The sequence below is a fragment of the Triturus cristatus genome, chromosome 4_1 (genome assembly GCF_964204655.1).
Source record: "Triturus cristatus chromosome 4_1, aTriCri1.1, whole genome shotgun sequence".
NCBI classification, from domain to species: domain Eukaryota; kingdom Metazoa; phylum Chordata; class Amphibia; order Caudata; family Salamandridae; genus Triturus; species Triturus cristatus.
The window spans coordinates 16,208,387-16,236,222 of record NC_140585.1 but is presented as its reverse complement, the minus strand read 5'-3'; the positions used below and the strand labels follow the sequence as shown (position 1 = coordinate 16,236,222).

The 27,836-nt window shown below is 44.8% G+C and overlaps 1 protein-coding gene across 1 annotated transcript in view; it reads right to left on the bottom strand.

Moving 5' to 3' along the window:
* The window catches only part of LOC146839319 (lectin-like), a 331,447-nt gene that overhangs the window by 289,747 nt on the left and 13,864 nt on the right, over nt 1–27,836 (bottom strand). The window contains exon 2 of the mRNA XM_085650338.1: nt 13,972–14,199. The gene's annotated coding sequence lies outside the window, so the exon portion shown is untranslated. The remainder of the gene's footprint in view (nt 1–13,971; nt 14,200–27,836) is intronic.

The following is a 27,836-nucleotide window of genomic DNA, read 5'->3' as shown; positions in this document are numbered from 1 at the left end:
AGGTAAGAGGAATGCACAGCAATGTAGCCCCCCTACCCCTATCCCACATCCCCCATAGTGAAATGAGTATCCCACTCCAGTCCATGTGTTACTGCAGACAGGCAATGCATTATGGGAGATGTAGTCAGGGATCCCCCACCATGAACAGAATAGCACAGAACAATGATGCATGGTACACACATTAGCCTAAAGCAGACAGAGGACAATGTGAGAGTGTTACATCAATTTATTGTCAAGCTTGCAATGCATGCCTTCAGGTACACTGAGCTGATGTTGCATTTCTGTCCACAGACGTAACATCGCGCAGGACTGCACATGGCACAGGAGAGGGGGCACACCGTCAAGCCAGTTCAGCTACGGGCAGCACAAGTTCTGGCCAGAGAGCGTTGCCACAGCCACCATCCCCAGTACCTGAGCCAGCATCCCCAGTACTTGAGCCAGCATCAACAGTACCTGAGCCAGCATCCCCAGTACCTGAGCCAGCATCACCACTCATGCTGGAGTCACCGGCCACATCACCGCCTGCAATAGTGAGGAGGCGTGCTGCTGCCAGGCTGCGCGTGTTACACACATCATCTGATGACAGCAGGGGCCCGGAGCCAAATACTATGCCCCAGGATGGGAGACATACCACTGTGCCCTCCACCTCACAGGGAGAAGACACGGGTGCAGGACGGCGCCGCAGGTCGCGTGAGCAAAGTCCACCACCAATCGATCACAGCCATGGGGTCTTTGGGGGCCTTGAGGCCAACATGTTAAAACAACAGCGCCTGCAAACAAAGGCAGTCATTTCAGTACAGCTGCATGTGCGGGGACTGAGAACCACATTCAAACACATGGAGAGGAACATCTGCGCAATGGCGGCGGGGATTACTGACATGGCAGCGGGCCTGCGGGACGTTTCACAGTCCATGCAGCTGTTGTGCAGCAAGTTGGACGCAGATAGAGCTGCAAGGCGCCGGGAACGGCAGAGGGGGGACAGGCACACCAGGGCACTCAACCGCCTGGCAACTGCAACATCACTACTCTGCCGGCGCTCAGTGAACATGCAGGAGGGCCTGACACACTGCAGCAGCGACGTCACTAGGGGGATGGTGCAGGTCACCAGTGCCCTGGAGGTCCTATTGACCAGTCAGGCGGCCAAAAGTGGTGCAGGGGATGCTGCTGAAAGCATGGACACCAGCAGCAGGAGCAGCATCACACCCCCCGTCCCAGAAACACGCAGGAGCAGCAGGCGGCATGGGGCTGGCACCAGTGAGGAGGCTGAATCCGTGCCATCCCACAATGTAGCGCGTGGCCGCAAACTTTGATGCTGCACCGCGTAGCAATAGACTATTGGGTGACGTAACCCTGGACTTCACACTTGTGAATGAGCAATGTTGCCAGAATGGCATTATCCTTGTTTAGTGGCGTAGTGGCGCATTATTAAACTACGTCATTACAGACAACAACTGACTGTGTCCCCTTACTTACTCAGAAATAGTTGCATGTGATCTCTGCCCGTCTCTCTCTCCCATCTGTTGCTGTTGGCACTCCAGCAGCGTTGTCCTCTGGCTGACCTGATTCATCATCATTGTCCTCAAAATCTGTTAGTTCCACCTCTGTACCTCTCTTTGTGGCAAGGTTGTGCAGCATTGCACAAGTGGCAATGATCTTGCAGCAGATGATGGGTGTGTACTGGCGTGCGCCTCCGCTTTTATGGAGGCAGCGGAACCTGCTCTTCAATAGTCCGAACGTGCGCTCCACCACATTTCGTGTAGATTTGTGTGCCACATTATATCATCTCTCACTCTGGGTTGATGGGTGTAGGTAGGGAGTCAGGATGAATGACCGCACAGCATATGCACTGTCGCCTAGGTGAGTTAAAGGGAACCATCAGTCACATGCCTCAATACACTATGATTTGCACTAAGTATTAGGGAGCGTGACTGTGACTTACCTAGCAGGTATCCTTCTCCAAATTCTCCGGCAAGCAGTCGTATGTAGATCCCACTGTTCTGGAAGATGTAGGAGTCGTGGGTGCTCCCAGGAAACTTCGCAACAATGTCAGTGATGATGTTCCCTGCATCGCAGATTACCTGCACATTGATGGAGTGGGTGGACTTTCTGTTCCTGTAGATGTGCTCAGTGGCAGCTGGTGGGCAGATTGGGATGTGTGTGCCATCAATACAGCCGATGACATGGGGGAACTGTGCCATGTGATAAAAGTCTGTTTTTGTTTTCTGCAGTTCAGCCTGTGTGTTTGGGAAGCTGATGTAGTGGTGCATTCTCTGCATCATGGCATCCAGGAACTTCCTGAAGAAACGGGACAGGCAACTCTGAGATGCACCGCCCACCGCAGCTATCACCACCTGGTAACTTCCAGAATCAAGTAGATGTAGGCTGCAGAGAACCTGCACATGTGGTGGTATGGCATGCGCCCTTCTTGTTGGCTAGTCCAGGAGTGGGTGCAGGTCCCTTATCAGGTCCATGATGGTTTGGGGGTGTAGCCTGTACCTCTCATGTATCTCAGCCTCAGTCAGTTGGAAGAGTGTGATGCGCTGTCTGTATATGCGTTCCTCCCGTCTCCATATCCTCAGACCTGCTGCCTGTAGACGTAGGCGCCTTGCAATGACATACAGAGCGGCCATGTTGTCCACGCTGTTGCATTTTGGGATTGCTTATATGCACTGTTGATGCTTACCACCTGCTTTCAATCTGTGTTAATTACCGACTCTTAATTACCGAATTTCATGGATTTCATAATTACCGAATTTACCTACATGTCTTTTTCCGTTTTACCACTTCATATTTACCACTTCATATTTACCGATTCGGAAAATATGTATTCGGTAAATATGAATCGGTATTTTAGAAATCGGTAAATATGAATCGGTATTTACCGCTTCATATTTACCGAATTTTGGTTTTTGGCCTCCTACATCTCACTTGACTAAATACCGGTCGGTAACGGGAAATATACCGAATTTCGGCTGTTACCGACCGGTATTTGGCTACCTACATGAGGCCCCATGTGTGCAAAGCATTAACAAACAAGGTCACCAGTTTCTGGCCTACACCCATGACGTGTAGGGCATGGGTTAGTGGGTGATGCTCTTGTTCAGTGTCTGTGACCCTCCATAGGCATCACATCTCAGCTTTAGTGTCCCATGTTCCAGAAAATGGCCCACAGGAATAACATTATCTTCCTGCAACTTGGCAAAGGGTATGAGCTCCCGGAGCCTGAATAGGTCCCCCACTGAGGTCAATCCCATGTCTTCCTAACAATGCTTGTATGGAACAGTGGTAGGAAGTGCAGACTAACAGATAGAGAGTACAGCATCATGTCTGGCAGTAGCCTCAGACCCTTAGCATAGCTCCAATAAGCCACTTTTTCCAGGTTGTCAGCTCCAAAGGGAAGCTGCGCTCCAGTAAGCAACATCGATATCGCCATTTCCAGTGCCCTGCATGTTGGGAACCTGCCCACTTTGCACAACTGCCTCCCAGCCAAACATCATGCCAGCCATTGCAGCTGTGCTGCCATGTCACATTTTCTAAAAGCGGCGCACCCTGTACACTCTTTTCCACCGGCAGCTGCAGCCTCCGCAGAGTCACACTTATCCTGCCCCTATTCCTGATGAACCCTCCCAGCATGGATTCCCTGGAGGTGGGGCGAGGCACAGCGGGGAAAAATTACCATCTTGGAAAATGATGTACATCCTTGGACTGTAATTGGGAGAATGCTCCAAAAAGGAGGGTGTAGCCCTTGTCAGAATTCCACAATGAGATCATTTGCATTATAACAGTTACAGATCCCTAACTACTAAAACACCCAAAGCTCCCATTTCGCCCTCTGCTCCCCTGCCATAGCCTCTTGTGGAGAATAGTCCAAAGAGAGCGGAAAAACACAAGACTTGGCCCATTTAACACTTAAACTCAACACACTCTGGAGATCTGCTAGTATGCCAGAAATATCTGGAATTGCCCGGTGGATATACCGAATATAGAGCAGCGTGTCGTCTGCATCAATGGATACTATATGTACCTCATTGCCTAGAGGACCCCATGCTTCCCACCCGTAAGAAAGCTGCTGGGACAGCAGCTCCATTGCCAGGGCAAAGAGCAGCGGGGAAAAAGGACAGCTCTGACAAGTGCCAAGAGGGTACAAGAGGGTGATATGTATTTTCAAAACCTGACTTGTGCAGTCAGCTTGGTAGGACAAAACATATGTCTTGTTGCAGGTCCCTCGCAATGCCCAGTGGTAAACAGTAATTCCCAACCAACGGTATGGAATCCCTTCTCTAAGTACAACACTAGACAGGCTACGTTGGGCCACCTCCCACTGGGCAACTCCAGCACCCTATTTAGCCTCCGAATATTAAGCGTCATGGATCTATCAGGGATAAAAACCTTTTGGACCCTATGCACTAGATGCAGCATGTGTACCAGCAGGCGAGGCCCCACAACCGTACTTAGGATTTTAAAATCCATTGCTAGCATGGACAATGGATGGTAGGACGTCAGTCCCGTCGGGTCACTGTTGGGTCTTACCAGTGATCCCAACAAGGACTTTCACATGGATTGTGGTTATCTCCACTCACTCAAGTTGGCCTGATTGAGCTACAGCAACCTAGGGACAAGTAAAGGCTCAAAGGCCTTGTTGAATTTGGACTGGAGGCCCTCCAATTCCAGAGTTGTCAATGTGGCAGCACTCTTAATCACTACGCGTATCTCCGGCTCAAGCCAACGGGTTGTTAATCACCGCACGTGCTACCTGATCAAGTACAGGCAGATTCAATCCAGTCAGGAAGTTGAAAATATATACCTGCCTCTCAGACTATACAGGATTGTAAAGGCCATGACAATACCAGTGTGCCTCTGGTTTAGGTGATCCATAATCATAGACATGTGCTGGGTTGGAGTTATGCCGCTGAGGAAGTGGCCAGGAGATACCCTGACTTATCTCTCCGCAGCGTGCATCTTAGCTTGTCATGTTTTAAAGTCAATGCAGTGCAGTTGCTCAAAGATATGGGTGTGGTGTGTTTGAGAATCTGTTACCGTGGATAACATCCCAGGCTGTAACTGGACCTCAGTCTCCTGCTGACCTAGTGATGCCTCTGTTTGCATCAAAGCCCTGTGGATATTAGACCTAGCCCCCACCAAAGCCCCAAGCACCCGCCACTCAGTACTGCTTTCAGTGCTTCCCACTACAGCAACCGAGAAGTAGCTGTTGCCCAGCTGTCAGTGAAATAATTGGAGATGGATTCCCTCAGTCATTCACAAAATTCATGGGCCCACAACAACGTAGGCTGCAGTTATTATGTGTGGACAGAGGGCCCACACCCAATGTGTATGTGAATACAGTATTGTTATAATGTTCTCCCCGGGTATCCAGCTTCTAGCACCTCAGGCTGTAGTGTGTGGTGATAACAAATATTATCAATCCGAAAGTGTAGATTGTGTACTGGAGAGTAGTAGGAGTACTCCTGGATCTGTGGATGTAGCATCCACCAACAGTGTCGTAAGGAGCAGTGGGCAGCCCATTGTGTAAGGCATGCTGCCGCTGCCAACACAGGAGTGGATGGCAGGGGGCTGAGAACGGTGAAATTGCCACCCATAACCCAAGGGATATGGGCCCACCTTGTCAGGATGAGAGTTAGGCGTAGAAGGACATGGGCCACATTCAGCACATGAGCACTGCCCAATAATATTGGCAACCATCAAGGAGCTCATTGCCCATTGGGCTCCAAGACAGTGTCCAATGGGCTAAATGGGACCCCCGTATGGGTCCACACAAACAAGAGTAGACGGTGCAAAAAGAATGACTATGCAAGCACTTCTTGAACTCCTGTGTCACATTGGTTTCTTGCAACAGTGCAATGTTTTTGCCAGCTGAGCCTGCTATATCATCACAATGTGTGTCTCTTCCTTGTCGCCCCCATACATCTGGCATTCACAGTCATAATCAATCACAAAGGAGGGACTCTGGGCTTTTTTTTTTGTCCTCATACAGCCAAGTCACTAGATGACCCGGGGGGGAGAGGAGAGCTTTCCCTCCTAGATCACACCATTATCTTATCCCCATCCCGTTCACATATCGGTGGGGGCCCTTGGGTGTTACTAGGGAGACCAGGTCCAATGGTGAAATGGCTTAATCATAGGAATCAAATTTACTGCTCAATCCAATTTAATAGAGCCACCCAAACTTTACTTTTGCTTTGTTGGTCGCATGCCCTATCTGATTTGCTGGTATAAATAATATTTTTCAGACATTCAGTAAAGGCCGGGGGGATGTTCTGACTTCCAGTCCCTACATATTTCTCTCCTTGCCAATATTATAACATAGAGTGTAAAGTTAGATCCCATTAAATTCACATGGTAATTATTCATTAGACCGAAGAAAATCAGGCTAATACTCACTTCTATCGGCCTTTCCAAAACAGCTTCTAGAAATTTACAAACCTCCATCCAATAAGACTTAATTCTTGGACATTCCATAAATATGTGGATGTTATCTGCAGCTGGATACTTACACCTCGGACAGCAGTACACTTTCCCCGTCACCTTAGTTAACTTTTTTGGAGACCAATACACTCGATACATAGTATACAGATGATTCTCCTCAGTACAGCTGGGTTAACTATGGCCTGTAGCATAACAAAAGAATCAGACCATAATTTATACAAATCCACTTCATTATCTCCAAACTCTTTACCCCATACTCTTATGACATGGGATTCCCCTTCAACCTCTGCTTCCAAGAGTGCTCTATACCAAAAGGAAACTTCCTTTTTCCATACACCTGTTCTAGTGATTAAGTCCACCTTACAGTTTACCTCCTCCTCCTCCTCCCAATTCTACGACATCCACCAGGATGAGATCTGATAAAACTTGAATCTCGACAGGGTTCCTTGAGTTAACCTGCCAAAAGCCTCCCAACTCATTAGTTTACTACCCTCTTGCATATCGCCCCAACATTTTATACCCCCCATTTTTAGAGGCAAATTCAATTGATCTTGTAGGCACTCAGGTGTCCCAGGAGAATCCCAGAAGGGGGCTTGTTGCGCATAGTATGGGATTCTCAACCTACTTCTTATACGCATCCAAATCTTTAGAGCCGCCCTCAAAATCTTCAGCCTAACTTTTTTGAAAAACTTCGGGTTTCCATATTTGAATAAAAAAGATTCCTGACCTTGCGCTATATCTTTTAACAAGGCCTGGAACAGTAAGCCTAAGGAGGATGAGTCTGTTTTATTAGCCAGCATCGTAAAAGTTTTAAATTGGAAAGAATAGCAATATGTAAGTAGGTCTGGTAATGCTAACCCACCCACTGTGAGACCTTTTCTAAGTTTTTTCCAGGCTATTCTAGGACTCTTCGATGCCCAAATAAAGGTACCTATTTTTCCTTGTAGCTTAGCTATATCCTCAGTCCTAAATAGCAATGGAATTGAGTTATATAGAAAAGTGATTTTTGGCAAGATTATCATTTTCACGAGGTTAACCCTCCCATAGATATTAAGAGGGAGGTTCGACCAGCATGTAAGTAAACTAGTCACCTCTTTAAAGACCCTCCTCCAATTTACATTAGGAATATCCTCGAGCTTCTGTACTAACTGGACCCCTAAATACCTCATATGACTTCTCACCCCCTGACTTCCTTTCACTTGGTTCCATTCCATTATTTCAGTTTTTCCTTTATTGATTTTATACCCTGAAACTTCACCATATTTTTCTGCCTTCTCAATTAACATAGGAATAGCCTCTTTTGGGTTTGTTGTGTACAGAAGCAGATCGAATGCATAAAGGGCAAGCTTCAATTCCATATCTCCCTTTATAAAAGGATGTATACCCGGATCCCTCCTAAGCCGGCTGACAAAAGGCTTGATATACAAGTTAAATAAGAGCGGTGACAAAGGACACCCCTGCCTGGTCCCCCTTGAAATGTTAAACCAATCAGTCAGAACACCATTAACCAGAACCCTAGCTCTAGGACCAGAGTACAGGTTCCTAACTGCCTGAACAAAATTATTAGGGAAACCAAAAATGTTTAGAGTTTCCCAGAGATATACCCAGTTAACCTGTTCAAAAGCTTTTGGAGCGTCTATAGCTACTATTGTCAGGGGAGCCCTCTTTGCTTCTGCCATATCGATAGCCCCCACTACCTAAAAGGTGAGCTCATTTAGTTGCCTCCCTGGTATGAAACCTCTCTGATCGGAGTGGACTATCGCCTTTAAAACCTTTGCCACTCTAGCTGCCAATATACCTATAAAAACCTTTTAATCTGAATTTAGTAGGGATATTGGTCTATATGACTCAATCGACTGCGGATCTTTATTAGGTTTTAAAATCAGTGTCACCGTAGCTTCCGCCCAAGAACCCGGGATATCTTCCCCCTCAATATATATTTTATTGAACAAGCCCTTTAGGACTGGTACTACTTTCTGTATCTCTATTCAAAGTCATAGTGCCATAAGTATCCATGCATGTGTAGTGTACTGGGAAGTATGGGGAGGGGCTTCAGAAGTAGTCTGGCCCCAGGTGGGCTACCAACACACACATTTCTATTGATGGGCTGCTACTCAATGGATCTGCATCAGGAAAGAAAACCCTCAATACCTCCATTCCAGGGCAGTAAACGAGGGGAAGACTGAGCAATCAGTGACAACATCAGCCAAGGCATGCACGGTCGAAGAAACGTGCCCTTTGATGCCAACTGGTTTTGCCTATGCTAGTGGTCTCATAGCGGCTATTGCTACAATCTGAAATGAACAGTCAGTTACAGACAACATGCAGCAGTGAACCCTAACTATATCTCTTACATTTATCTGGCAACAGATTTGGCATTCGTATATCTACCTATCCTCTCCATATGTACCTTTCCACATTACACTTTGGCCTGTCTATTCCCCTATTTTGCTGGTTTGACCCCTCTCACATCCCTCTCAAACTACATGCTCATCTCTCAACCGCCCCTTCATCCACAAGCTGCTTACAAGCACCCTCTGGTACTGCATATCTTCTCTACCATCTCTTGCCCCTAAGCTCTACCCATGATCTCTTACTATTATACCTAGTACCTAGACTCTCACCTTCTCATTCTGGTGCTGCCACTCTAACATTCACACCTATATTCCCTGCACTACTCTTCCCCTCTATGTACACTACACCTCTCTCCTTCATGCATTAATAACAATGCACTGTACGTATCACCTCATCAGCAGCCAATAACCGTATCACGTGCAATGTGCCCATCACTTCCCTTTCCACTGGCTTTGGTACACTCTTTTTTTGCAATGGTACACCATTATATCCACCTCTTACATTCACTCTTAACACCTCACCACATCTCTCATCCTGACCCTTACATTGCTCACTGAATCTGGAGTTATTCTGCTTAAGGCCTACTAATAGTCATTTGACAAACTAGAGCATCCGTATATTTAAACACACCATTCATCTATTGGCCAAAACCTTGCATCTCTCCATCCAGCATCTTAACTTCCACAGCTGATGTATCCCCTTGACATCCACCTATCCACTTTGTTTCCCAACAAACTGTTGCCTTGTTTCACTATGGCTCGTTTACATCTCAGTTCCATGCTCCATACCTCCATTGTCTTTTGCATGTTCACAACTACCTTTCTCACCGAATCTGCCTCTATATAAGCCACCTTTCACCATAATGCTACATACTTCAGCTCTCATCTATAGGCAGTCTCTAACCTTGTCGAGCTGGTTCTACCTCTTTCACATCTACCTCTTCCTAGCATACCTCACACAGGCTTTAACCAGTTTTTCACGGTCCTACACTCTGATATCCACACCCCAGCATGTCCTCCAATCCCCATTGTAACAATGAAAATACCTTCCATATCCTACCCAAGCACTACCTTTGCCCTTAACACTTTCCTTTCACTCTTGTCTAATTTTGTACTGGTTCTGCCTCTATTACATCAGAGTCTCCGCCTCGATGCACAAAATGACATCACAACTCGCTCTCACCTCTACCCTTGTTTAGCCAGCTCAGCCCCTCAAACACTTACCTCTCTACTAACATGTGCAGCTATGCTTCACAGTTTGACACCCACCTCTTCCTGTCTGTCAATTTAGTGCATGGGTGTAACACAAGCCCCTGTAGCCCCTGCACAGCAGATGGGCCCTCAACACTTCTGGGTGCTCACAGTCCACAGAGCAATCCACTCCTTCAAGTCCCTCTCTGTTTGATATGTGCCTGCATAAAACATTTGTCAAACCTCATTTATTATTCTCAATGCACAAATAACTAAATACACAGCTATCATATGCTCATCTCCAAATGATGTGTGTGTAAATTGTTATAGTTATAGCTTGTACAAACAAAAGGTTTGTCATTGGAAAAGTGTACACAAAATGCCACTCTCGTCCATTCTCCGCTCTTCTCCCTTTGCCCTCATACCCGGTGAGCAGTGCCCGTTGTGATACAATGGCATAATGGATGTGAGACTTCAGTGTTTTTTGCATCCCATAGGATCCCCTGCTTTACATTCAGGCAGGGGCGGGTGCTAGTCTCATCCATAGCACCCTCAGGTGCTATGGCTATTTGCTGTCATTACGCCAATGCATTGTTGAGTGAGGGGTGACAGCAAAGCCAGTCTGCCAGGAAAAGAAACTCAAATTAAACAAACTCATTACAGATTGTATCCTGAGAGGATGTTTCTGCCAAATACTTTGCCATTGCAGCCTATTCCTAAGGGACCCAGGTGAGGGGTGTTGTGCGTTAATTGTGCATCAAATTGTTGCACCATGACTGAAAAACCGCCGGAAGGGGGCTGTTTACCTGTAGCTCACAACACTAACGGCCTCTTACAGGCAGTGTTCTGTTGCTGGGCTCTGTAGTTATTAGCATTTTTTAGGCCCTGGGCAGCTGTCCATGGGCAGCGCCAGCCTGGACTGGCACACAGCATGCACCCAGAGCTCAATATTCTCTACACCACTGCTGTTACCAATGACTAAGGCTCCATGTGCTCACATGTACTGAGCCTAGAAGGAGAGTCCTGCTGTGCGGTGTCACGCAGAAGAGGTATACCTTCAGCTGTATCACACGAGAGGGCTAAAGGTGCATTAGATGACCAAATACAGCCCCATCTAGTTACTATACGAATAGGACTTGACATAGTCTAGCATTCCCAACATGTCAGTTTGATGTACTTAAAAAATACCCTTTGAAATTAATAGAATTGAAACAAAAATAACACACATAGGGCCAGATGTACGACCATTGCCAATTGCGTCTAACAAATTGCATCAAATTGCGAGTCGCAATATGCAAGCCGCAATTGCCAATGTACAACAGTGTCTGAGACCCTGTTTGCGATTCCCAATATGGTCGCAAATGAAATACCTCATGCAAATTCATGAGGCTGTCGCAATTTGCGACCCCATTGGGAATGGCTGGCACTCCCAGGGATGGTGGCCTGCTGGGGTAAGCAGACCTGCATGTCTGGGACTGATTTTAAGTGACTGTTTTTTTTTAATGCAGCCCGATTTTCTTAAAGGAAAACGGGATGCATTTAAAAAAAAAATATATGAAGCGTTTTTGTTTCATTTTTAAGGGCAGGTAGTGGTCCCAGGGACCACTGCCTGCACTGCAAAAATGGTTGCGCGTCCATTCACAAAGGGAAGGGGGTCCCTTGGGGACCCCTTCCTGTTTGTGAATGGTTTACCACCCTCTGAAAGAGGGTGGTAAATGGCGAGGGGTACAGATTCGCTATTAGGAAGGGACGCCCTTTGAACACCCTTCCTAAAAGCGAGTCTCTAAACCTATTTGCGAGTCGCTATTTAACTAGTGACTAGCAAAATAGAGTTAGAGCATGGGGGTAGGTTTTTTGCATTCTAAAACCCATTTGCACATGCAAAAATCCATCGTACATCTAGCCCCAAACCCATGCAGCACCCACCAGTGTCCCAAAACAACTAGATGAAGTATCTTGGACACCTCAAGCACAATCCACTCCTGTCAGAATCGGGACAACTCCCAATCTCTATGGAGCAAAGTCCCATGTGTGTCACATAATTGATATGACTATAACAGCCTTTGCCAAACACAAACTGTCAAGTGTCTTAGGTACAATGTTGGGTGTGTAATTTCGAGTCCCAGAATCATCATATGCCTGAAAATACAACATTTAGAACTTGTGTCTATTTGTAAAATGCACTATCAAGTTGCTCATTTGGGTGAAAAGGGTAGCCACATACTTCTGAGACACATCCCTATGATTCTCCACAACAAAACTCTTGTCAGACTAAAATACCCAATATGATGTTGTGAGAAACACCCTAAACCATGTCACGATGAAAAAAAAAACAATAGACTAATCGACTAAACCACAACCCAGAAGTCAGAAGCCTTGTGTCTTGGTCTCATTGTGCATGTCACACAGCATCTCTGAGCAGATAGACACACTCAGCTTCACTTATCGCACAAACACTCGCTGAAATGTTTGAACAACACATTACAATTAGCATCACCCTTGCAGAGGCCAGACGTCCCCTATCCTGCTGCTTACCATAGTCTGGTCCGGTGCATCATATTTCGGGGTGTAGGAGCAAACGCAGGGCCATGTGTGCACCAACACAGATTCTAAAGGAATATCACATAAGCATGATGTGGCCTATGTCCAGTTGACAGATTAGGGAAAAGCCCAGACTCTGATACTCTAACTGTGGCATCAGCCCACAATGATATGTACATTACAATGCTATGTATTGTACAACTCTACACTCACACCATGTCATCATCACTAGCATTCAAATAGTGTTCCAACCATTCCTCTACCATATACTGGGTGCACAGGTAACTAACACCTACAACAATAGTGTCTTTGCAAAGACAGAAACACATTGTAAATCAATGAGCAATGTCATGGACACACACACACCATCCACATGATGTAACAAAACAATTAGGATGTAATGACTAATGTCAAAATGCAAATGCATTGGGAGATACGGATCATAGACACCTTGCCTAACAGGAATATATGAAGAAAGGGGAGGCCAGGACACTGTCAGAATCATACCTACCGCACACTCACCATAGGCACAGGACATGTAAAACATGGCTCAACTGCCTTGAAAGGGTACTGGCCTAAAGTGGCAGCCCCCTGTTGCAATGCTGTCATTACAACGAGTTAACCAGATCTTTCGAAGGCACAGGCATTGGTCCAACTCTATCAAGTCACATACATCAATTGTACCATTACTCTGTGTACATATGTGTGCCCAAAGTCCATATGTATCCAGGTGCATTGATGAGACAGTTGTCGTTCAGCTCATTACATACATATGCAGCATGCTTTGCCAACACTGTTGTACTTTGCTACACTTGTACTGTGTTGCCATCCGCAAGCAGGACGTCTAATTTCAAATGCAAAGGTTTGTGACTTCATGTCACACTCCTAGACAAATCTAATGTTGATGTTGACACCCAGCCAATGTAGGCACAACAAACTATACTGCATCATAACAGAGTGCTCATACTCCATGGACCATATGCAATCCATGTCATACTAGCATCATTGTATACTTACATCACAGTTTACACATGAATGACCGTTAACAACAGATCCATTTTTGGAACACAAAAAGAGATTTAAAACATGCTTTATTCCACATACATGGGTCTGTCCAAAAAGAAAAAAGCCAATGGCGAGTCCAAAAGGGTGTCGTATGTGGGCCACAAAGTTCCTGCCCATCATCGGTTGCCTGCAATTGTACTACAAAGGGGCACCTTCCCCAGGAGCGGCATCTAGGTGGCAGGCCAGGCAGCAAAAGGACAAGACTAGGGATGCATGTTTATGTTTGCGTGTGCTTTGCTTAGGGAGGGAACTGGAGACTGTGGATGGGGAAGAAGCAGGAGGGGAGTTGGAATGCTGGATTTGGGCTAATGCTGCAGTCAGTGTGGAGGCTAGAGCCTGAGTAGATCTCTGTAGGGAAGACATGATTGGTACGCACCTGGAGAACATTCAGGTCCAAGGGCAACCACTACCACCTGAAAGCCGTCACTGGAGCTGGAGCGTGATGCTGATGTGACTGATGTAACATTGCTTGTGCCCTCAGTGATTATCCTGACACCCTCCGTGCCACTGGTTCCCTCTTGCTCACTCACAGCACAGGTACCACTACGGCGAGCTGCTTCCCCAACATCTGTGGTGCTGTCTCCTTTGCTTCCCGGGTCTGATGCTGTAACCGAGAGGTAAAATGAATCACATGAGGTGTTCATATGGACTTGCCACATTCGTTTCATCACAACTCTTCAAAGAGTACACAAGTACATTATTAAAACTTGTTGGTGAAATAGTTGATACTGTTCGATAAATATCCGCGGGCCCAATTCACAAAAGTAATCTGAGACTGAATCTTAACTTTAAGACTTTCGGTATTCACAGAAGGCATTTACAAGTCCTAAAGTTAGGAGTCCTAACTTTATTACTCCTAAACTGAGAACAATCATAACTTAACGACTTTCGTATTCACAAAAGGCATTTAGGAGTCCTAAAGTTAGGATTCCTAAACTACGAAAAATCCTAACTTTACGACTTTCGGTATTCACAAAAGGCATTTAGGAGTAGTTAATTTAGGAATCCTAACTCCTATATGCCTTTTGTGAAAACCGAAAGTCGTAAATTTAGGATTTTGTCTCAGATTACTTTGGTGAATCGGGCCCAATATGTTTGAATGCAAGAAAACCTGTGTGCCCTCACACATGATAATGTCAGCAAGATTGTGAGCTTCAACTTCTACTTCCTTATTCACAATATCTTCACCATAAATCTGTAACTGCTGATTTATTGTCTTTTCTGTTTTATTTTTTTATATTTTTTATTGGAAGAGAGCAGGAACATATGTAAATTACAACATATCGACCCATACATACATCATACAAGAATAGAAGGGAACCTTTAAAGTGCAAACATGTATTGCAGCGATCTAAGCACTAAATGTTCTTACAGAAGGCCTCCAACATCTTAAACTAATCATCACAAGTAGCAGCACAAAAAGTACAGGGTGAAGGTGCAAAAAGTGCTATTGAAGCAAACAGTACTTATCACACCACATAAATACATCACAACCTTCTGATTACTAGTTAATCTGACATAAAACTATACAAAACTTGACTAGATCAACACGAATAGCAGCAGAATTCTTTGGATGTCTAAAGCTATTTAAACTAAGGTGCAAAAAGTGCAACATAGGACAAACAGTAGTCAACATATTACAGTAAAATAAGAACTGATTAATTTAAAAAAAAAAAAAAGGGAATAAAAACGTTCCCATATTTCCTTGAATGTTTACGTGGCTCCCACCCTCTTTGCATAAGCATCCTCAAATCTGTATGTCTTACACATTTTACTAATCCAGTTGCCAATCATTCGTTGAATAGTTGTTCTCCAATTCTGTAAAATAAGTGATCTTGCCACTGTTATCAATATCAGCATAAAATACTGCTGATATTTCCTGTTTTGTCTCGTCAGAAGAACGAAATGCGACCAACATAGAAGATGGAGCAACTGTGATGGGCATACATTGAGCAATACTTAAAAACGCTTCTTTCCAAAATTGCTGTAAATCATTACACTCAAAAAATATATGTACCCAATCACCTGCGTCGTGTTTTTTATTTCTAAAATATTGAAGACGGATTGTTGGATACATTTTATGTAATCTTGATGGCGTCTAATGCACAAGCTATCTAGACAAAAAATGAATTCTCTTACAATTGGCACCCGAAGCCCTTTGTGACTCATCTTGCTAAGCTGCACTCAATATTTTATATTAAATTTACAGCCTGTCTCTGAATGAATTTTCTGAAGTCCTTCCACAATAGCTTTTTCCCCTCTTAGGCTCTGGTGCAGCAGGCAATACCATAAGCCTACAGCCCTTCAGATAGCCTTAAACCACCTGCTGCACAATCTTGAATAGGGGTATAGGCACGGTAAGTAAGCCTGGGCGGAGTTCGCCGAGTTCTGCTACGCAGAACTCTGCAAAGTGAAAAAATAACTCCGCCGCTCTACACGGAGCTCCACAAGTGGCGGAGTGCGTGGGATAAATGTTGTTTATGTGATTTTCAGTGCCAGGTGCTTGTTTGCAGTGTGCAATCATTGCAAACGGCACCATGCACAGCGCAAGCGGGTGCTGCTTCCTTTCTGCTGCTCGAGTACATTTTGACTCGAGCTGCAGCTTTCTCAACACGAGCGGACAGTTTTTTAACGTGAGCGGTCGCGGGCATACGCAACCACTCGCAATGAGAAATCTGACCGCCTGCATTGAGAAATCTTGCCGGGAGGTTGATTTTCAACACTCGCACTTGCTACACTATGCTATTTCTCGCAACTCCACATGTAGTGTGGAATTCTCCGCAAACTTAGCGAGCGGAGCAGAGCTCACTGCCCAGACTTAATGGTAAACAGGAATATCTTGAGATTTTAAAAACAGCTGAATTCTTCCTAATAATGTCAATAAAACCTTACATATGGTTTTCTTGGGGATTTTTGCTACTTGTAGAAAAGTTCGTAATTTAATTGCACTCTCCTTTGTCATATGATTCATAAGAAAATTACCCTAGATTGAGTTTGGGCCACCTACTTGTGTTATAAGATTAACCAAAGAGGTCTGATAATTTATCGTAAAATGTGGTTATACAAGACCCCCGTGCACCATATCCAATTGCAATGTATCTAATTTTACACAAGGTTGCTTATCATTCCAAAGCAACTTCCAAATCACTGCATTTAGGGGCATATTATCAAGGACGGCGTTAAAATTATCGCCACTTTAGCGGCAGAAAACTGCCTCTAAAACGGCGATAATGGCCTTGATAATATGCTCTATGGAATTTCAATTGAAGCCCATGTTAGATGTGAAGGACGTCTAACATGGGCTTCTATTGGAATTCCATAGAGCATATTATCAAGCCCATTATCGCCGTTTTAGTGGCAGTATACTGCCGCTAAAGCGGCGATAATTTTATCGCCTGGGTTGATAATATGCCCCTATGGGGCATATCAACAACAACCGGCGATAATCATCGCTGAGCGCACTTAGCGCTCGGATAATTATCGCCGGCTAGCGCAGATTTTTATCGCTGAGATAGCGTGCTATTAGCAACGCTTATCTCATCGGCGATAAAAATCCTAGCGCCAACTGGCTAACGTGAGATTATCGCTGGAAACCCAGCGATAATCTCACGCTAGCTAGTTGATAGGGACTCACAAACTTAGCCATGATATCCACCTTCCATAGGATATCATGGCTAAGTCAGTCCTGAAGCAGGTGTTAGGAAAGCAGCGATAACAGGTGTTATCGCTACTTTTCCTGACGCTATACTTTATAGCGTGGGGCTTGATGATAGGAGAAATGTCGCTTAGCGACATTTCTCCTATCATGTCAGGTCAGGAACGCCCACTTTGCATCTCTTTAGAGATGCAAAGCTGGGCGTTAGAAATCCCCACGTTAAAGCAAGGTTTCACGCGTTAGCGTGACCTTGCTAATATAGCGATAAAATTATCTCCGCTTTTCGGCCGAAAACGGCCACAAAAGCAGCGATAATTTTTTATCGCCTCGTTGTAAATATGCCTCTTAATTCTTTAAAATTGGAATTGGGGATTTTTAAAGGTATTATAAAGAAATAGGAACAGTGGGAGTAACAACATTTTAACCATGAAAACCCATCTAATTAATGATAAATTCAATAAGCTCCACTTATTAAGTAATCTTTTTACCTTTCTTAGCATATTTCCATAATTTAATGAGAACAATTCCGCATATTGTTTCGTTACCAAAATATCAAGATATCTAATAGGACCTGAAATTTTACGCGGTAAGCATGCCGGCGTCTCTGAGGGGATCAGATTAAATGCGAGAATTTCTGGTTTTGCCTGATTTACTGTATAACCCCCAATTTTTTAAAACTTCTCAGTTTCGTCCAATGCATTCTTTATGATTGCTCCTCCGCATTCAGATATAAAATTATATTATCTGCGTATAGTTTAATTTTCGACATCCCTGCCATAGGTGTTATTATCTGCTGATTGGATTGGATTTTCTCCGCAAGTGAATCAATAAAAAGAGAAAACAACAGGGGAGACAGTGGACATCCCTGAAGAGTTCACGGATGAATATTCACCCTCCCTGCTTCTGCTCCATTAATAATAATCTTGGCTTCCGCTTGACTATATACTTCTTTTAACATAGCGATCAGCTGTAATGGAAATCGGAACTTCTCTAAAATGAAAAATAAAGCAAGCCAATCTACCAAATCGAAAGCCATCTCAGCATCTATCATAAGTATTGTGGCTTTAATCTGATTGGCAGAGAACTAATCAATCACTTGTAATAAATAATAAGCATTGGTGGCCATTAGTCTCCCCGGCAGGAAATCATTCTGATCTGTGTGCACTACTTGCTGGGCACATGGGGCTATTCTCATCGCCCATATTTTCATAAAAATCTTGTAGTCTGTATTTAACAGGCTAATTGGATGATAAGAATTGGGATCCCGCAGATCTTCATTTTTTTCAAGAAAAATGATCACCACCGACTCTAAAATCCTTTAGGCACCTCAACCCTGTCTTTTGTTTGGTTTAAAAGATTTGTTTTAAAAAGCATCAGTTCATCTTGAAACCTCTTATATACCTCTAGCAGAATCCCATCTCACCCCCTTGCCTTAGCATTTGCCATGTGTTTCAGCGCTCCCACGATTTCTACTAAATCTATAACATTGTTAACCTGCTTAATATATTCCCTTGATAATTGAGACAGACCAAAAAATTCAAAATGTATTAGCTCATGTTCCGCCATTGTCTGCGTTTCCATATATTTGTTTTTAAAATGTGTGAGAAAAAGTAATCTGCAATCCTATCATTATCTTCTACTAATGGGTGGGAGATTTGATCATTTAACTGATTTATGATTTGGGCACTTTTCTGGCTCTTTGTTGTCCAAGCCAGAAATTTGCCGATATTCTGGTTCTCTTTGGAATCCCCATGCTCGGATGATGATCTCCAAGATGCCTTCCCTCCCACCAACTGACGACACGCGCTTCTGCAATGCTACATAATGGCTGCGGAACAGCTCATGGCAGCAGTAGCAGCAGCAAGGGGGAAGATGCGGAGCCACTGGGTTGTTTTTCTCGCCGCATGTGGAAAGGTTTGCTGGGAAAATGGACGGCGGCCCCCTGGAGCATATTCGACACAGGGTGATGACGGCCCGCACTCTTAGGTCAGGGATTGGGCGCATTTGGTCCTGTTATCTCATACATGGACATGTGGGAGCACTTGTGGGAAGACTGCAGTACCTTACTGGAATTAAGCAGATAAAGGAAAAGCAGTTATAAGAGCAGCTTCATGTGGACTGGACTGCATAGAGCAGCTCAACTGACCTGAGGTGGGTGGGCCTAGCATGCGCAGAGTTGTGGAGTGGACTCAACATGCAAGGCAGTGTGTCGTTCTGCTCATGCATCCCAACGCAATGCAACAACAGCGTGCCAAGCAAACCGGTTATCCCCCTGCTCCGGCCATACCAAAGCAACGAAAAAAAGTGTCTCGTGTCGGGTAGCAGGCTGGAGAGAGAGAAGGAAATGCAGCGGGTGGCCATGGTGGAGGCAGCCCACTAATCATGTTCAACAGGGGAGAAAACCTTTTTAGAGGAAGATGGACTAGAGGAACTTAATATTTCATTCCAGGAGGATCCTGGCCCACCCCCTCCCCAACTGCTGCAGCAGCTATCGCTCCTATTGCCCCCTCAAGTAAATCAAAAGATTATCCTCTGTTTCAGAAAATCACTTCTAAAATAGACTTGGTGCAGACAGAAACTGTACCATGCTTGCGAGAACAACCAAAATTGACCCAGATTCAGGTGAAGTTGATATTAGACGTACCAGCAACTGGAATGTTATTAAGTGCCACAGGACTGGTTTGCACTCCCGAACCAGTAAATGTAGGCCAAAATTTGGTTCATGACAAGCAACAAGATCCATATCAGGAAGAAAAAATAATGCAGGTGACAGCATCAGAACCGGATAATGTGGAAATCCATTTAGACTCTACTTCGGAGGTGTTGTGACCACTATTGGAAATGATTCTGATTAGGGGGCTAAAACTACAGCAAGCTCTGGACACAGCAACATTCGACTAAAGTCTGTCTAAAATGGAAGATACTCTGGTACAATTGCCTAAACGTCTCTCGGAGGCTGAACAAATAATTTCTGTGCTTGAAGATCTCTTTTAAACAATGGACAACAACATTATACCAGAATTAAAGAAAATGCAACAGATAAAATCCAAAATGGAGATGTTCGAAAACCACTCGCAACGCATTAATTTAAGGTTCATTGGCATTACAGAAGGAAGTGAGTCGCAGGGGGATTCAGAACGTTCCCCAGTTGATGAACTCTCTCATCAAGAAATGTATCCTGCAAATGCCCTGAATGATCTATCTATCACGAGAGCACATAGGGTTTCAGTCCAGCATTTCGCAGCTTCCAAGTATCCACGGACAATTTTTGTTAATTTTGTGAATTTCCTCATTAAACAACAGGTTTTGGTCAATGCAATTCATCAAAAATCGTTTCCCATTTCTGGGAATGCTCATATGAGGGTGTTCTCAGACGTGGCTGCTGTAACAGCCAAACGCCCTAAGGCATTCCAGGGTTTGATTGAAACATGTAAACGTTTAGGAGGTCAAGTCTCTATAACACAACAAGCCAAACTAAAAGTGCTGGTAAAAGGCCAATTTCATGTTTTTTCTTCAGTAGAAGATGCAAGTGTCTTTCTATCAAATATGTCTCAAGTATAATCACAAATGCAGGAGAGGTAACATAATCTTTGATTGGTGATGCAGGAGCTTTCTTTTTCTTTTTTAGTTGGTGGGTGGCCCGCGTTCTATGTGGATAGGCGCATCACCACGGCAGCAATAGGTTGAGGGCTGAGGGAGGGGCCAGGGCTGGCAGGTTGGCGGTTTTCAGCAATGGGAAGGGGGAGGGGTGAGTTAGGGGGGTACAAGGGGGTTGGGGAGGCAGACAAAAAGTAAACAGGGTAGGAGCTAATGTTTTGCAAATCAAGTCAGGTGGAACAGGGAAAGAGAGTGAAATAAGGATGTAATACTGCAGGAAAAGCAGATAGAGGTCTATGTTTTTGGAGTTCAAAAGGGATGTCACAGAATATTAAACTAATTTCATGTAATGTGAATGGGCTCCTGAATCCATGTAAGGGTGGAGCTCTTCTTAACTGGTTAGTACCATTTGCCCCGGAAGTGATCATTTTGCAAGAAACCCATTTTAGCACTAATGTTCCTAAGATTAGCCTGCCAAAGAAATATGTCCATGCATACTTCTCATCTGCAACGGTATGAGGAGTTGGGATTCTATTATCAAATTCGATTGAGTGACAGGTTAAGGAAGTAGTAAGGGATAAGAGGGGAAGATGGCTTTTTTTTGTTTGAAAAGAGGTCTCTTGACTGTTCGGATGTCATGTTTCTTTTTTTAATTATTTTATTTGAAGCTTTTACAATATGAAACCAACACAATGCAATGCTGTTAGAACTGGGGGTCTCTAGTTGGCAACGATATACACCTTTGTCCAAATAGGGACCCTTGCTTCTAAGTCAGGTAAAGGGGATTACACTCCTGGATAACCCCTGCTCACTCCCTTGGTAGCTTGGCACGAGCAGACTGGCTTATCTCTGGGGCAATGCGTTAAGCATTTGTGAACACATACAGTAACACAGTGAAGACACTACAAATGGACACCACACAGGTTGTATAAAAATACGTATTCTTTATATAGACTTAACACAAGACCACAAACAACAAAAATCCACAATACTGTACTCAAAATAGACTTAAAGATGGTAGAAGTAACTTAGTTCAAGTTGATGATTAATGCAACACGTTTCTCACAAAAGTACCTGGATGCGTAAGGCAAAATAAACAAAAGGTTTGCTGGGAGTGTGATGTGTCGGTTCCTTGCTTTGGGGGAGGCAATGCGTCGCTCCTCAATGCTTGCGCAGAGTAGGGGATGCTTCTTGTTCCTTACCGGAGAGCGGTGATGCGTTGATTCTCGTACTGCGTTCCAGTTACGATGCGGCAAGATGGCGCCTCGATGAGATGCGACAATCCGGTGCGATGTGATAAGATGGTGCCCTTGATGCGATGCAACGACGGGAAGATGATGCGTGCACGCCCGACGGCCGTGCGGCGAACTCTGTAACTTTGGAGCCGCAACAGGCCCTGCAACATGCTTCTCTGATGATGCAACGACAAACAACTGCGTCGAAGACACCCTTCTCTGGTGATGCGGTGGTGGCCTCTGCGGCAGCCGCACGCTTCTCCAGAGATGCAACGGCACAGCTACGACAGCAACACGCTTCTTCTCGTTGAGTCGCGCTTCCAGCTCCCAGCGACACGCAGGCTTCTGCAGACAAAATTCCCAGCAAGGAAATTCAGAGGGGAGCTGGTGGTGAAGTCTTGTAGCCCTGAGACTTCAGCAGGAGGCACGCACAAGTTCAAGCCCTTGGAGAAATATTCAGCAAGATGATGAAAGTTCTTTAAAAGACCCTTCTCCTTTTCTTGGGAATAAAGAAATCACTGCAGGCCAAACCAGCAGAACAGCACACTGGCAGAGGGGCAGTCTAAACTCCTGCAGCTTCCTTGGTTCTTCTCCTTGGAAAAGGTGTGTTTTGTTTTCCGAGAAGTGATCTAAAGTCTTGCGGTCTGGGCCCCTATATTTATTCTACTATACTCTTTGTTCTCTGAAGGCAGAGGGTCCTGTACCTAGTCAAAACCAGTTCTGGGTGCATTCTGCCAGTGCACACCTTCATCTATTGTCAGTGTGGGCCAGGGTCATCAGACACCACAGGAGGTGGAGCCAGCATTGTGGAAGGCAGGCACAGCCCTATTCAGGCCCAGGTGCTACTCCTCCAACCACTCCCAATGCAGATAGGTCTATTCGGCCTAGTGCTGACTCACTCTGTCTCCTGGAGCCCCCCCAGCCTCTGTCACTCACAAAACCAGACATACAATATACAAGCTAGCAGAGGCAGGCTGGATGGTTAGGCAATAAAATTCCTACTTTCTAAAAGTGGTATTTTCAAACACGTAATGTTAAAATCAACTTCACTAAAAGATATATTTTATCAATCTGAGTTCAGGCATACTAAACCCGAATTTCTACCATGTTCCCTGGGTTAGTTTGGATTATAAGACGGATATTGTTTGAATATTATGTTTTTATGGAAAAGAATTTTTTTTAACTGTGCTTTGTAATTTTTATCACAAAAAATATTAATGTTTTGATGGATTATACTCTATGCAATGTTATTTAATCAATTTTTATTGTAAATAATTATTTATGTCTTTTTATGGTATTCTACCGAAATAAAAGCTTTTGACTGACTGACTGATTATAAGATGTTATAATCAAACTGCCCATTCTGGCCCATGGGGACAGGTAGCCTTGCAATAGTGACAAACAAAATAGGCTGTAATTCACTATCAGGTCATGCCACACACATCAGGGCTTCACCTACCTTTTACATACAATGCACCCTGCCCTAGGGCCTACCTTAGGGGTGTCTGATATGTAGAAAAGGGAAGGTTTGGGGACTGGCAAGTGGGTGCACTTACCAAGTCGACATGGCAGTCACAGACTGCACACAGGATCTGCAATGGCAGGACTGAGACACACTTTACAGGCTGCTTCTGTGGGTGGCCCAACCAGTGCTGCAAGCCTACTAGCAGCATTTGATTTACAGTCCCTGGGTACACATGGGGCACTATACTAAGATCTGATAGGTAAATCAAATAATTCAATCATGGAGATACTAATCAATACATACATTTACAATAGGGAACATATGCACTGTGGCACTGAATAACAGTGATACAGTGCCCAAAGCATCTAAACCAGCAAAACATATCAAAAACAGAGGAGGCAATCAGAAAAAATAGAAGGGAGACTCACGCCAAGGGTACCACGTCTAACAAATATGTTATTACATTGGCTGTATACAGTACAGTCCCACAGCTGACACATGCAACGCATACGTCTATGACAAACAGAGTAGATATACTTCATCGGAGCTTAATAGTAGTTAGCGTGAGCATAAGTTCTTTATTCCACCTGTACATGAATGCGGTGAGTATAGCCACTCTACACTTGGGCAAGGAGTAAGCCCATTGCTACTACTTGTCTTCCCTTTTTTGCTTATTCCTTTGTTATGTCCCAGCAGAGCAAGTAGTGGATATGGGGTAAGCAAGAGGCCTGTGATCTTGTTTAATGTGTGAAAAACCTTATATCAGAAGTCTGAAATCTTGGGGCAGTACCAGGCAACATGTAAGAAACACACAGCCTCGTTTTCCGTGCAGTGGGGATATGCAGCTGAATCCCAAGGGCCACACTGACAGTCACTCAGGTGTATTATAAACCCTATTGAGATATTTAAAGTGGATTAGGTGGTGCCTCCCATTAAGTGAAAGGTGTTTAGTCATCTCGCTGCAATATCGCCAGGAGCTGTTGTCTATAACTGTGTCCAGATCTCTCTGTCAGTCCTGCCAAGCCTTTATTCAGTTCGGTCTCCTGGCTTCTTGCATCAAATTATAAATAGTGGTCCAACTTAGCAGGGGTAGTGGAGCGTAAGATGTAGGAGAGTATTGGCACCTCCATTTTATCCTGCATATCTTTTCCTAGTAGGTCGCGTAGTGCATGCCTGACTCTGTGGTATTGGTCTTGTGTTAGGGAGGAGGGTTCTTATCCTTCTACCTATATGTCTTCCCACTTCCGTGCCACCCCATTCTGAAAGAGTTACCCCCTATACATTATGTTCAATTCCCTTAGTGCTAGGACCACTTCTCTATCTCGACCAGTTGGGAATCAGGACCACCATTGTTGAAAACTAAAACAGCGATATGATTAAGCATTCACTAAAGACATGAATTCTCTCTAGTTAAAATGTGTTTCTTATCTTATGTTGACTAATGTCCGGACTCCATTTTGTATTGTCATGTCTCCACGTGCTTTGCACGAGAAGAGTCCTACCTTTTCGCTAGTTGCTCTTGTAATCTGCCTAGTAACAGTCTATAAATAGCTCCTTTGTCCGTCTGGCGCATGCCCAGACTTGACCACATCTGTTATCAGTTAGTCCTTGTTTGACCATGTTTTCGCGGGCTCAGGAAATTTTTAACTCCGCCCACATATTGATCCTGTATCGAAAATGTCCATAAATGGTAATGAATTTTGCTCTATGTTGTATCCACCCACTTATGAGCCCCTCTGTTGTCTATAAAAGGGGACCGTGTACGCAAGTTCTTTGTGCTACTCTATGCGATACTGAAGAGTGTTGTGTAGGTTGTAGGACCACCCCCAAGGGTTAATAAACTCTGTCTTTGTATTTGCAGTTTCCGTGCCAACTTCCTTCTAGCTTTTGTTACAGGAGAGCGAACCCTTGTATTCTGCGGGCCTAGCTGGGGCCTGTACTCATCAATTGGCGCCCGTCACGTGGGGCTCATCGGCGACTCGGATGCTCGAAGGACTGGTCGTGACGAAGGTGAGGAATTTGGCCGGGGATGTGATCACTGCCAGCGGCGTCTTTTAGTCCTGGCATCCCGAGGTTTTCTTCCTTCCCTTCCGAGCTGACCATCTGGGTGGCGCCGGTCCTCGACTGAGACCTCTTCTGTCGGTTTGCCGTGTGATAGCCGTTTGGGCGAATTTTGGAACTTGGCAGTTGGAATCTGGACACTCTTGATTGGTAAGAACCGTTGTACGGTACTTGCTCTGAGTTTTGAAGCCTGGGTTGGCTATTTGAGTTTGATTTGTGATGACCGGTCATATTTTGTATTGATTACTGTGAGAATATATGCGTTGCAACACATATAGGCAGGTAATGTGGAGATATTTCTCCGGAGTGTTTAAATCTGAACGGCGCAAAGTTTAAGTGCCATTTTTGATAATACTGCATATTTTGCATTATTTTTGAGCATGCCTGCTTTTAGCGCACTCCGTAAGTGGTGCTGCTGCTTTGGAAACCGGTTAAATCTTGAGGAATCCGCTCCAGCACCCCCAGAGGGGACTCCTAATAGGGATATGTATGTGAAGCATGGTCTTTCCTCTATAATGTACAGCACAGTGTGGAGGAAATACACCAAAAAGGATCCTGAGTTACGATGGCCTTTGTATGGATCGTTTGATATGCGTCAGAATGAGTATGTGGAACAGTGTATGTGTAAACGGCGTGCTCGGCAAGACATGTTTGAATGTGTATGGTTATGGGTGAAGGAAGTGCGTGAGCGAGAGAAACGTGAGAAAGCGCTGATTGATAAAGAGCAACGGAAAAATGATCATGTGAGAGCACAGGAAGCGAAGCGTCGGGAGGAAAGAGAACTGGCGGAGAGACAAGAGAAAGAGCGTAGGTTGCAAGTCTCGGGTCAATATGCTGTCCGCCAGCCACTTTATCCTGTCCTTACTAATCTCGAAGATGATTTTCATTTATTAGATCGCCCTCCGCCCCCTTATGTTGGCGCGTCTGCCCCGAGGTCACAGGATTCTGGATCGGTTTCGGATAAGGTAGACACGCGGTCCATGTTATCAACTGAGCGTATGGGTGAGCTTCGGAAAATTTATTTTCGCGCGCTTAAAGGCAAGCTATCTCTTACTGAATTAATGCAATTTTTGGAAAGTTGGCAGGATAGAGAGAAGTTGTATTTTGTTGGAACTTTTTCTGAAGAAGTGGTTACTGCCTTTCGGAAATATTCTGATGTTTTTGAGCCTGATGAGGTAGTCTCAGATTCTAAAGCATTACGTAACGGTGTCTTTTCTCCCTCCAAGGTACCCGATGCGGTTCGACGGCTGTTTACATTGCGGGACGCGATGCTTGAACTTAAAGAAAGAGCGCGCCAAAAGACAGGGGAGAAGGAGAAATCGGATTCACACGTCGGCGGAAAACAATCGTCTACCTCCCATTCAGATAAGAGCGAACTAGTGCATGCTAAACCGATGCGAGAGGCGGCACCTTTGTATGTTCCTCCTAAAGGAGCAGGAACTAGTTCAGACATATCTTCCTCCGATGCTAGGGGATATTTTGTGTATAATTGGGTTTATACTCCCTGGCATAGGACTGATGTTATGGCATTAAAGAATGCATTGCCTGACCCCCGCAAGAATCCAGCGGCCTTTTATGAAGAGGTCGAGGGGGCTTTGAATTCTTGTACTATGACTTTAGCAGATATAGATTTGTTCTTTGGGCTCATTTTACCACCGGATATGTGGCGATCTGTGCGGAAGGTGGATGATCCAGCCGCTTTTAAGGCTAGGTGGTCTGAGATTGAGGATGAGGATAGGGAGAGGAAACCCGCGCAAAAACCGCCCCAGCTTATTTTAGATCTTCCTGCTGCTATCTTGATTAAGTTGAAAACGATTATTCCCCCTAAAAAGATTGACTGGAATATGTTAGCTTCGTGTAAACAGAAGGTTGATGAATCAGTTTCAGACTTCTTTACGCGCTTTGAGGAAACATTTCATGATTTCAGTGGTCAGTCACTTACGGATGATAAGGGGTCGACATCTTTTTGTTGATAAATATGTGGCGAATTTATTACCGGGAATAGCAGCTCGATTAAAAGCGAGTGAAAGTACTTGGTCCACCTCGTCTCCGGCATCCCTCCTGACCATGGCTCAGTATTATGAGCGTCAGGAACCAGAAGCGAAGGGGAATGAGGAGAAGAAATCGAAAGATTTGAAAACTAAGGTGATGTTAGCACAAGTGTATGGTCCGCCTCGTCGGGGTGTTGAGAGAGGTAGAGGAGGATTCTATGGTCCCCCTTCGGGTCG